The sequence below is a fragment of the Mus caroli genome, chromosome 14 (assembly GCF_900094665.2).
Source record: "Mus caroli chromosome 14, CAROLI_EIJ_v1.1, whole genome shotgun sequence".
Lineage (NCBI taxonomy): Eukaryota > Metazoa > Chordata > Mammalia > Rodentia > Muridae > Mus > Mus caroli.
The window spans coordinates 1,234,851-1,247,077 of NC_034583.1; the positions used below are offsets into that span (position 1 = coordinate 1,234,851).

At 47.3% G+C, this 12,227-nt stretch overlaps 1 protein-coding gene across 1 annotated transcript in view; it reads left to right on the forward strand.

The window, feature by feature from the left end:
• Positions 1 to 8,504: 8,504 nt before the first annotated feature.
• Positions 8,505 to 12,227, forward strand: part of Abhd6 (abhydrolase domain containing 6) — a 51,792-nt gene continuing 48,069 nt past the window's right edge. The window contains exon 1 of the mRNA XM_021181717.2: positions 8,505 to 8,625. The gene's annotated coding sequence lies outside the window, so the exon portion shown is untranslated. The remainder of the gene's footprint in view (positions 8,626 to 12,227) is intronic.

A 12,227-nucleotide genomic window follows, 5' to 3' on the forward strand; every position in this document is an offset into this window, starting at 1 on the left:
TAGAAACTCAGTGTCTGGGAGGCCTAAACTTATGCTTCTAGGCCACCATCATTCATATCCGGTTCTCTTAGTCCCTATTCTCTCACAGTGGGAGCTGTATTTTTGTGGACCCCTTTGTACCAGTTGATGAAACAGGCTCTCAGTTTCAGCCCCACATGACAGAGTCTATGTAGGCTGTACTTGCACTGAAGAGAACCACCATAGGAAGAGAAGGCTCACGTGTCATGCTTTCAAAATTCTTTGAAATTTCTTTCTCTCCTTCTCTTTTTCTGAAACCCCCTAGTTCAGACTGACCTCAAACTTCCTATGTAGCCAAGAATAACGTTGAACTTCTGATTCTCCTGCCTTCGCCTCTGAGAGCCCCTGCTCCCCATTCTTGTGCTTTGGGAGGTCAAACCCACAGCCTCAAGCATGCTAGCAAGCATCCAACCAAGCGAACGACCTCTCCATCCCCCTAGGGGCTCTTGTTTGGCAGAACGGCCATATTTCTTGGTAGGTGCTCGAGGTCATGCACACTTCCTCCCCCACTGCCTCCCCCTTGCCCCTTCCACTCGCACTGTCCCTCCTCACCCCTGCTTCCAGCCCCAGGTGTAACCCCGCACTCTGAGAATGCCTGCTTTCCTCTTCTCTCTCATGGTGCTAGGGTCCATGCTTTGTTCAAGGAACTGCAGTGGATTGTCGCATATGAGCGTGTGCTTTCTCATCTAGTGTCTGCCTTCTCAGCTCTTCAGAAGGCCAGATATTCTATGTGTGCATGTGTACGTGGAATGGGTGCTCAATAAATCACCATTGGATGTATAATGTGGGGCTCAGCTGACTTCTCAAAGCCCAGGTTCTCCGTAATAGTATGGATCCTGAGCCAGGGAGTACAGCTTCACTGACAAACAAAGGCACTCCCTTCCCTAGCTACACAGAAAAAAACAAACAAACCAAACAGTAGCAATGACCACTGGGGCACTAGGAACTACCTCTGGCTGGCTTTGGGGTCTTGCTGAAGTTTGCATTTACCTGTATCACTCACCACTTCCCAGCGGTCCACTCACCCCTAAGCCAAGAGACTCTTGTGTTAGATGCTTAGTTCCCCAGCATGGGCTGCTAAGTGGTGGTGCCCTAAAGGCAATTGTGGAACAACAGTCATTTTTATTGTCTCCCCCACCCCCATGGAGCATCTTGCTCCAGTATGTGTTCCTGCTATGAAATATTTGCCCTTCACAGGCTACAAATAAACACAATCTTCAGATCATGGGTTTGACCTCCAAAACAGCCAGAAGGAACCCCTTCACTATGGAAATTGATTATCTTGGGTGTTTTAATGAAGAGAAGCTAACTAATTCAGGGCTAGGTAACTCTTTATCTCTGGTCTGTCCAGGACATTATAGGGTGTCTATCAGCCCCCTGGTTACTTCCAGAGAGATGCTAGCATCTCCATTGTGACAACTAAAACCATGTTCAGGCTAAAGGTAATCCGGAGGGGGGGGGAGGGGCGGGGGGAGGGGGAATCAGTCTAGTTGAGAATGTTGGTGTGGAGATCAGAGCAAGTGTGCTTCCAGTTACTGGCTGTTCAACCACACACAAATAACTAAACCTCTGTGACCGTTCTTTAAAAGTGGGCGATATTTGCTCCCATATAGTACAGCTGTGAAAGTTAGTTTTTAACTAAAACGCTAACTTAGCACAATACCTAGCCTTTCATCTGTGTGAACAAAATATTGTTATCTGTGAACTGGAGAGCCAGTCCAGTGGTCAAGAGAACTTGCTATGCAAGCATGGATTTGACTTGGGAGCCCAGCACCCGTGTAATAACTTGGGCATGGTCTCTCTCTCTCTCTCTTTTTTTTTTTTTTTTTGGTTTTTCAAGACAGGGTTCCTCTGTATAGCCCTGGCTGTCCTGGAACTCACTTTGTAGACCAGGCTGGCCTCGAACTCAGAAATCCACCTGCCTCTGCCTCCCCAGTATTGGGATTAAAGGCGTGGGCCACTACACTGGTTAGGCAAAGTCTGAAGTTATTCGGGTCTTTTTGTACCTATAAACAAAGAATTAGCCAAGAGAATTCGTTTTGAGAAAGCAAATGAATGTCTTCGATGTCACACCATGACTAATGGCTGGGCTCAACGCAATGTCTCATGTACACCAATAGCCCGGGGTTGTGAGGGATGGAGACAGGGATTTGTTGGCTGTCCGTCTAGCCAAAAACTGTGAGCAGTCCAGGCTCTGTGAGCCCCTGCCTCAAAGGAGTAAGGTGAAGAGTGGCCCAGGCAGACACTGACACACTCTTTGGCCCTCCACATCTATTGGCACACACATACATGAGTGCATGCTGCACTCACCACACTCAACACATATGCAACACGGGGGGCGGGGGGAGGGAGAATTAGAGAAGCAGTTTCTAAACTATCATAGGAAAAGCATTGCTATTTCCATTTTACAGATGAAGGAACAGAAAGTCAGAGACAAGACATTGCGTTGAGCCCAGCCATTGGTCATGGTGTGACATCGAAGACACTCATTTGCTTTCTCAAAACGAATTCTTTTGGCTAATTCTTTGTTTATAGGTACAAAAAGACCCATATAACTTCAGACTTTGCCTAACCAGTCTGTGACTTGGAGCTGGTGATGTTGCAATGCATAGATTATTAGATCTGCCAGGCTGGGCTAAGGAGAGGCTAACGAGATGCTGGTTTGGGTGTACAAATTTCAAGGTAATGCCAAACAAATTAAAAATCAAGGTAATTCCATTACATATTTTGTAAAAATCAAAATTTATAAAAAAAAAACATAGTGAACAGAGTATCGATCTTAAATAAGGGCACAAATGGGACCTTGCTTTGGCGTGACTCTATCTCCTTCATTTCGCATTAATTCCGCAGCTGGCATCTCATTCCCGAGTCAAAGTTCCGCATTGCCCCTTCAGGGTAGAAACTAGAGGAAGCAGCGCCCTCGTCTGGCAGGTGGGAGCACGGTTTCTTGGCTGATGAGCTGGCTGTGCCTTCGCGTCTCCAGCTCAGTGCTAAACACTGTCCCTCAGATTTTAATCAAAAGGGCGCAGTCGGTCAAACGATACCATTGCAGCCTTTTCCCCAGTTCCTCCCTCTGGCAGCGCCGTCCATTGCTCTTCTCTCACAGCTTTCTTGCAAACAAGCAGGGCAAGGCCTCTGGGGATACTAAAGCAGCTTGTTAGCATCAAGCTGACCTTCCCAGCCTGACCACAAGAGGGCACTGTGAGGGCCTGGAAGCAGAGGCACGCTAAAAATGATGAAGTTCATTGTTTTTAGGGCTATGTGGTTTCTTAGATTACATTCATCTACCTACAATTATCTTCTCACCTTGAAATAATCCCAAATGTACATACAAATCTCAAAAACGGTGAGAAGAAATCATATACTCTACCTAGCCTTTTCTTTTTGCTAGCTGCTCTGTGTACAAGTTTTTCAATTCAGGTGCAGGCTTCAGACAGTGTGATTTTTTACCCTTAAACATCAGGGTGCATGACCCAGGAACAAGTATGTTTTCTTTATATCCAGATGAGTATTACCAAAGCCAGGTTTAACAATGATACAATATTGTTACCTAATCTATAATATTACTCCGGTTTTGCCAGCCAGTTTAGTAATGTCCTTCATAGTACCCCCCCTCCCCCGGGATCCTGTCTAAATTATGCATCTGTGTAGCAGTCTTGCCTTGGGTCCCCTCTAATGTCAGAACTGTGCACTGGCATTCCTGACAAGCCAGGCTTGCCACCTGTCCTCAATGGGCCTTAAAGAGACGTGAAGGTGAAAAGCAGGGCAAGGAGATCCCTTCAGTTGGTCACAATGGGAAGAGGGACAACTAGGACAGTGCTACCTGGAAGGCAAAAGATATGCATCATTAACAGTGCAGGCTAAGGTCTGACCCTGCCTGTCACAGATGCATCACTGTCTAGTCTGATCTGAAAAGTGGTCCCACAGTTTGTCAGAACTCCGTGAAATCACTTTCTGGGAGGCAAGTTGCTGCCCCCCCCCTCCCTGACATGAGACTGGTCTGACAGTATCTCCCTTAGAACATCTTTATTCTCACTTGAACATTATATGACCCCTCCCTCCATCATAACTTTGACTATCTGGAAGCACACAGTCCAGTTATATAGTAAAAGCTCTCTGAATGTGTCTAGCTCTCTCTCTCTCTCTTTCTCCCCCTCCTCCCTTCCTCCCCCTCCCCCACTTTTTTTCTGGTCTCAGGTAGCCTAGGCTGACTTTAAACTTGCCATTCTCCTGTCTCAATGTTTCCTGTACGGGAATTACAGGTATGTACCACCATGCTTGTCTAGAAATAATTCTGTGAGTCACTGTGATGGTCTTTGTGTATTGTAGCGGTTCTAGAAGAGTGTTTTTGGTGGTAACCACTGCCAAATGACAGAGCCAGGAGCGTTTCCCTCAGAAGCTCCTGGTTTGTGTTAGGGTAAGTGGCTCCATTTTGATTCTGACGAGTTTCAAATACACAGAAACACCGAGCTCTCTGGACACCCAGACTGTGGCATAGGGGTCCCCAGTGGATTATGAGTCATGTTCTCAGAGCATCATATCTTCTTCTGAGTCATCCTACATTAGGTTTCCATAGATTATCCATCTGAAGCCACAGCAGCTGAAAAGGCAGAGTGGGGAAGCAGGTTGGAGCAGCTGTCAAACCTCAACTAAATGGTGACTCACAAGTGACTCTCCAGGTGGGAGTGACACTCTACGACTGGGAATTCCCCTGTAGAGGAGAGCCTCCGAAGCGGTCCCCAGACCAAACTTAGATGCAGGTCAGTGCCATTTCAGTCCATAGTGTTCTAATTTAAGACATCAGCTCTGGACACTTTGACACGAGTAGTTCCTGATGTGGTATGTGTGGAATCATTGTACACAGTGGGGCTTTCCAGACATTTTCTCAGCAGTTTGCCCTCACAAGGGTGGAGGTTGCGTTACGGAATATGATTGATAGAACTGTGTTAAGAGGTGGTGGAACCATTAAAACAAGATTAATGACTAAGAGGGAGCAGTCCTCTTCTACAGGAATGGGCTTGTTCTAGCAAGAACGACACATTAAGCCAGGTGTGATATCACATGCCTGTCATCCCAGGACTCCAAAGGTGTAAGCAAGAGGTTGAGTGAGCAGCCTAAGCTACATGGAAGACTACCTCACCTCCAGGTTGTTACAAACCAATCCCCCCACTGGGCTCTGCTTTCTTCTCACTCTGCTTCTTCCTCTCCATGTTTTCTGCAATGCGTTGAAGCAGCATGCAGTCAGCAGCACGCAGCACCTCCCTGACCTGACCTTCCAGCCTTCTGAGCCAAGAGACAAGATGAACCTAGTTTTGTTGGTGGTGGTGATGGTGGAGGTGACGGTGGAATTGTTTGTTTATTTGCTTTGTTTTGTCCTGTATTTGTTTCATTTTCAACACAGGTTTTTCTCTGTATAACAGCCCTACATATCCTAGAACTAGCTCTGTAGACCAGAACTGGCCTGGAACTCACAGAGATCCACCTGCCTCTGTCTCCTGAATGGTGGGATTAAAGTCAAGCAGCCACCACACCTGGCTCTTGTTTCTTTATAAATCAGCTCAGTATTCTGTTATACCAGCAAAACTCAGACTAAGAAAGTCATGAAAGGATGACCAAAATGCCTTCTGGCTTAACTCAAAGTTAAGGAATTAATGGGCTTGTCTTCAGTTTCACTGAGTTTTCTGGGTCTCTGAAATATCTGTATCCAATGGCCAAAAGGCAGTCACAAATTTGAATTGCCACACTAAATCTCAAGCTCAAATCGCCTTGCATCCCATCGGCTACTATAGACTTTCCAGTTTGCCCAAGCATGATATCAACTCAGTCCCTAGGGTACTAGTTTTGCAACACTAAATAAAAAAGTCACAAGCAAATCGGAATTAATTGATCATTCTGGCATTAAGGTTAGGTTAGGATGCAGAGGATGGGCAAGCAAGAAGTAGTAGACATAATATTTATTTTACCTAAGAATTTCTTAACATGGATAAATGTAAGAGGTAAATGCTATACTGTCCCTGTTGTATAGTGGGGTATAAGCTGGAGCTGAGAGAGAGTAGACAAATTGTCAGAGTGTCCATTGAGTGATCGGCAGGATTGGCGTGCCAGAGACCAACCAGTGCTTTGCATTGCCCTAAGGAGCTCCTGTGTAAAGGTGGTACAGAGAAAGTCCAGAAACTGTATTTAGAATTAATTCTGGGACTAAAAGCCAATTCCTCTACAGAAAGTCAGTGGAAGCTGTTTCCATGGAGACCCACTCACATCTAACCTTGCTGTGTTCAAATGTGGCCCCAATGGTGAGGAGGCGTCATCACTAAAATGAGGTGCATTTCCAACAGTTCCCCCAGTTTCTCCAATGTCTCCCACAGGTGGTGAATTCAGTGGAGTCTTTACCTCAGCCTGCAGCATGTGTCTCACAAAGCCTCGGAGGTCCTCCAGAGTGCCAGGTTGGTTGACAGCCCCTTATCACCCCTGCAGTGACTTTGGACAAGTTACCCAAACCTGAGGTTCGGTTTCCCTGTGGTTAAACAGCAGACTCACGGGCTGCAGCTGAAAGCAAGGGGGTTAACGCACATAAACCGAAATGTTATGCCCAAACTTGGGAAGGAGGAGATGCTCCGCCAAAGGCTAACTGCTCACCTGCCTTTAACCAGACCAATCTGCTTGGGACCTGGCCTGAAAAGGCAGAAAGCCGACCACTCGGCTCTCTATGGGCTGCTCTCTTCTAGCTCTCTTCCACAGCACCTCACTGGCTGTGTTTCAACATCTGTCACCATTCTCACTCTGAGTTCAGCCTGTTCCCTGCCACTTCGGGATCAAGTGGCTCACACACTGGAGCTGTTTCCACTCCCCGTGCAGCCCACTGTGCAGCCAGCTGCAGTGATAGGGTTACTTGTTTGTTTGGCCAGCCCACGCAGATTGTCCCATGCTGCTTTGTGATTCACTGTCTCCTCTAACCTCAGTTCACCTGAGAGGGAAGTAGGTGTGCTGCCTGCCTGCCTGCCTGCCTGCCTGCCTGCCTTCCTTCCTTCCTTCCTTCCTTCCTCCCTCCCTTCCTTCCTTCCTCTCTCCCTTCCTTCCTTCCTTCCTTCCTTCCTTCCTTCCTTCCTTCCTTCCTTCCTCCCTCCCTCCCTCTCTCCCTTCCTTCCTCCCTCCCTCCCTCTCTCCCTTCCTTCCTTTCTTCCTTCCCTTTCCTTCCTTCCTTCTTTCCTTCCTTCCTTCCTCCCTCTCTCCCTTCCTCTTTCCCTTCCTTTCTCCCTTCCTTCCTTCCTTCCTTCTTCCCTCCCTCCCTCCCTCTCTCCCTCCCTCCCTCTCTCCCTTCCTTCATCCCTCCCTCCCTCCCTCCATCCCTCTCTCCCTTCCTTTCTTCCTTCCTTTTCCTTCCTTCCTTTCTCTTTCTTTCTCAACAGGTTCGTTGTCCTGCAACTCACTCTATAGACTCAAGAGATCCAGCTTCCTCTGTAGACCAGGCTGGTCTCAAACTCAGAGATCCACCTGGCTCTGCCATTGGAGTGCTAGGATTAAAGGTGTGCCCCACTACTGCCCTCATGGCTTCTTAAAAATCCACCTCTGTGCTGTGCCTCATGTGTGAACTACTGTGCTCCTGTTCTAAGTCCTGAGGGCTTTTTTTTCCTTTCCTTTCCTTTTTTTTTTTTTTTTTTTTAATTAGGGATGTTTTTGCTTTTCTTGACTGCTCATTCATACGGATTTTAGAACAATCTCCTTACGTCCCTTGAAAAGTGCTGTTGAAACTAGTGCTGCAGTTACCCCCAGTCTAACTTCAATGCTTTCCTGAGCCCTGGATTGTGGCTGCATCTAGTAACCGGGGGGAGCCCTTTGTTAGAAAGGGCTCACACCTCAGGGGTTCTAGATCTGCTTGCCTTTCTGCCCTACTTGAAGTGGGACCTTCAAAAGCATAGGCTATTGAAGACCACAGGGATGTTTCTATTTGGCACGAGGAGTGGTCTTTTTTCTTGATCTGGTCACTTGAACTAAATTGCGTTATTGGGTACATTTCATTCTATTCTGAACCGAGTTCGCCTTGGAGGACCTTTTCAACCAGGAACTTTTTTATATGGTGCTGAGAAGTAAGTCAGGATTGAGTTTTGGATTTGCTTTGGATTTCCTAAGGTCTCAGGGCCAAGTCCCTGCATAAATCTTTTTGGTGTGATACTCAGTAGTGCCAGGCAAACAGTAGATGCTCAATAAACGAAACAGTACCCCACATACTGTGGCTTCGCAGGGCAGAGTGGCTATGCCTGCGCCCTAATGCCCGCCCCTGAGCACTCTTTGTGGAAGGGATGATTCGGCTTGGCCAATGGGTGCTCGTGCGGAGAAGCGCTCCGGGGAGGATACTGACTGTATCTCCGGGTTTGATGTTTTTTGAACCAGGGATGGGGAGCGTCCCCTGGGAAGCGTCCCCCAAACAAATCCCAGCTGCCGAGACAACGCCTGATGCGGGCTGGGCTGGTTTTTCTGTCGGAGGGCGCGAGCGAGTACGTTGCGCCTTTAAGGAGTCAAGCCAAGCCCACTGCCGAGAGCGAGAGTGCGCAGGTGCGGGGATCTGGGACTGGAGGGCGGCGAACCGGCAGCAGGACCGCGGTCACTGAGGTAGGTCTGGTGAGCGAGGCAGAAGGAAAGGCGGCGGTGGCTACGCTCTTAGGAGAGGGATGGCAGCCTCCCATTCCTACGACCTGACCACCTGCTCCCACTTTCCGAGACCAGTCCCTTCTTCACCCCAGCATCGCAAGGGTGAATGCAGATGCGTCCCAGATACGAACCTCCCTTCCTATTCCATTTTCCCGCTCTCTCTTAAGGTGCAAATCCCGGGTAAAGGCCTGAGACGTCCCCAAGCCGGGTCTCGTCGCCACTGGTTGGCCGCCTGCCAGCCTCCTTAAACCCAGGGATAGAGTGAGAACGAAGTGGGATCTGCATCCTATTTCTCTTCCTCCTCCGGATGCTCCGCGCTTGTAACAGCCGCGGTGCCTTTCTCCTAGTGCCAGGATGGATTTAGTCCCGCGCTCCCCCCAACTCCTTGCTTCCTACACCACCCTGGAGTAGGGCTAAAACTCGCTGTCCTGGTACCAGGGAATCTCGGCACCCTTTTGAGGATTCGTAGTCTCGCTGATTTAAAAAAAAAAAAAATGTCAAAGCTCGAAGACCTTGTTTTTGGAGTTTGAGAGAAAACTGGGCAGACAAGATGTAAATCTCTGTGGTTGATGGTAGAGGAAGAGGAAGACCCTACCTCGTGTCCTTTGAGGTAGGGTCAAAACAGGCGCAGCAATGGGAAGTCTGCAAGCAGCTGTATGGAAGGAGTTCCGAATGTCACGGAGTGAGTGTTCAGAATGTCAGGGCAAGCTGCTTAGGATCTGAAGAAGAGGCGGAAAGGGGGGAAGGGGAAAATTAGATTTTTGAAAGAGAGCTCAGAAAAACAGGTAAACTGAGCAGTGAAGACGTGTAAGCAGCCGCTTGTGGGGTCTGTATGTACTTATCTCATGAAGGTGGTTATTGTACGTACCATTACCTTAGCAGTCTTCAGGCATATCAGCCTTGCTAAGAGGTGGTCTCCTGGCTGGGTGACTGACAAGTCCAGTTGGATCAATTCTTAAAGACCGTGCTTTACCGGGAGGAAATGCGTTCTTTTTCTGGGATTCAACAAAGACCACCTACCTCTAGCTTCCACCCCTGCATATGGCACTTGAAATATTAAAGAAAGGCAATTGTGACGCTTCCTTTTCTTAAAAAAAGAATGCGTTGCCAGGGATACCAGAGGTGGAACCCAAAACTCATGATGGGAGGGGCCAGTCCATTCTCCAAGTCCTGTCTGGCTGACTAACACTCCCAAATGACCTAGTCCCAAATGACCTAGTCTCATGTCACCTCCCCTACCATGACCAGACTTCTGTACTTCCCCTAAGATCTCTCTCCTTCCACTAATATCAACTGTGCCTCCTTTCAGCTGCCGGTACCTTAGTTGTGCTTCCCAGCTTTTGGCAGAGTCAGGATGCTGGTCTAACTACTTTGACAGCCAGAACAAGTTTTATCATACCTGAGGCTTTCTGGTCATCCTAGAGATGCAGATTGTGAAATGCTAGCTGCAGGACAGAGCACATGATTTATTCCCGGGGTCCACAGGTCTAGGGAGAGACCACATCCGCGTAGTGGGGCACAGTCAGCTGTGTGTGCAGGGGATAAGTGTTTTGAGTGGTTAACAAAAGGAAGTCCTGCTCTAGCTGGGACCTTGAAAACAACCATTGCTTCACTCCCTGCTCAAAAATCCCTTGTGACTGCCCGGCTACTCCTAGCTGGTATTGAAAGATTGAATGTAATTATAATGGCTAACATAAAGTTAAGCACTGACTGCCTGGCTCTGTCCTAAGCCACTTAAAGAATGTCACTGGAGTTACTGCCCTGATAGTACCACAAGGTGTGTGTCTGGTTGATACAATTCTTAAGGGACAATTCTCTGAGACTTTCAAAAATGTCCCTTCCCAAGACACTGAGTTTGACCTCAGAGTGTCACTTAGCCACTGACTTTCTACCTAGTTTTAAGAACTTCCTTTTTTTTTAATTTTTACTAATGTATATGGATGGTTTGTCTGCATGCATGTCTGTATATTATGTGTATGCCTGGTACCTAAGGAAGTTATGTGCGGGTGTAAGATCCCTTGGAACTGGAGATGCAGATGTTTGTGAGCCACCATGTGGTTGCTGGGAATTGAACCTGAGTTCTTTGCAAGAGCAGCCAGTGCTCTTAGCTGTTTAGCCAGGTTTAGCCCCTGTGGCTAACTTCTTATTCATTAATAAGAAGTATTTATTAATACTCTTATAGGGAATAGAAATATGGCACCTGTGTTCTTGGTACCAGTTAATTTTTCTAAAGTTCCCCTTTATGGGCTGGGGAGTAAGGAAGATACTGTTAGAGCGCTCACCCAGGATGTGATAGGCCCTGGGTTTAATCCCTGGCATAGCTAAATAAGCAAATTATGGTTCTCTGACCATCAGGGGGTCTTTAGTGCTCTCCAAGACAGACAGACAGACAGACACACACACCTCTCTCCATGGAAGACAGCAAGTAGACTGGTTTGTAAAGTAAATAGTAGGCTCATTATTTCTAAACCCTGTAACACTAAATTCCCTCACTGCAGCCCAGCAGGACCACAAGGAGAAAGGCTCCTGCTATATTGGTAGTGTAATTGCTTTTGTTCATACATAAAAGATTTCCCCCACAGTGAAAGACTTGAGCGCACATTCCCACTCTGCCTGCTATGACCCTGGGCACGTTACCTACCCTCTGAGCTTCAGCTTTTAGTAACTGTTCCTACATTAGAGGAGCCTGATGTGTGGGTCACCAACATGGGAAGAGATTGCTGACCACTGCTTGGGATTGCATGAGCTATATTCAATCACAAATAAGCAACTTGCATTTTCTACTTGAAAGTGAGTTTGGCCAAGCAGAAGTAAACATTTTTTTTTAAACACAAGCCTCTGAAGTTTTGTAAAGTGTAGCCCATCTCCTGAGATTGCCTTGAGAGCAGATTGGCTTTCTCTTTCTTGAGCTCTTACAACTGGTAGGCCATGAGCTCTGTGGGGATTTGCATAGGGAGAGTGAGTGTGGACACAGAGATTGTGTAACTGGACCCTAACCCTAACCCTAACCCTAACCCTAACCCTAACCCTAACCCTAACCCTAACCCTATGCAACTTCATGTGAGGAGGAAAAGCTGCCTTGGTTCACAGGATGTGTTGCTGCCACAGCTCTGTCTTGGGGGAAGATTTTAGAACCAAGGATCATATTTGGGTTTGGGAGGGAAAAAAGAAACTGAGCAGCTGAAAGAATATTCTTTACTAGTTTTTGGATGTTTTGGTGACTAGATCAGTTATTGTGCTGTGACTTCAAAAAGAAGGGCAGAGGTGTCACCTTTAAAACTACGTGTTTGCAGTATACCGAGAAGCAAGTTCTGCAGGCTGTATTCCCCACTCCCCAGGGTGTAAGGGGTGTGGGTGCTCACCCTGGGGCCTTGTACATGTTAGGCAAGCGCTCTGTTATTGAGTGTGCAAGTCCACCCTTAAAATGAAAAGTTAATTACATGTTTATTTGCGCATATCTCTACATATATACCATACATATCTGTACATACCATACATATCTGTACATACCATACATATCTGTACATACCATACATATCTGTACATACCATACATATCTGTAC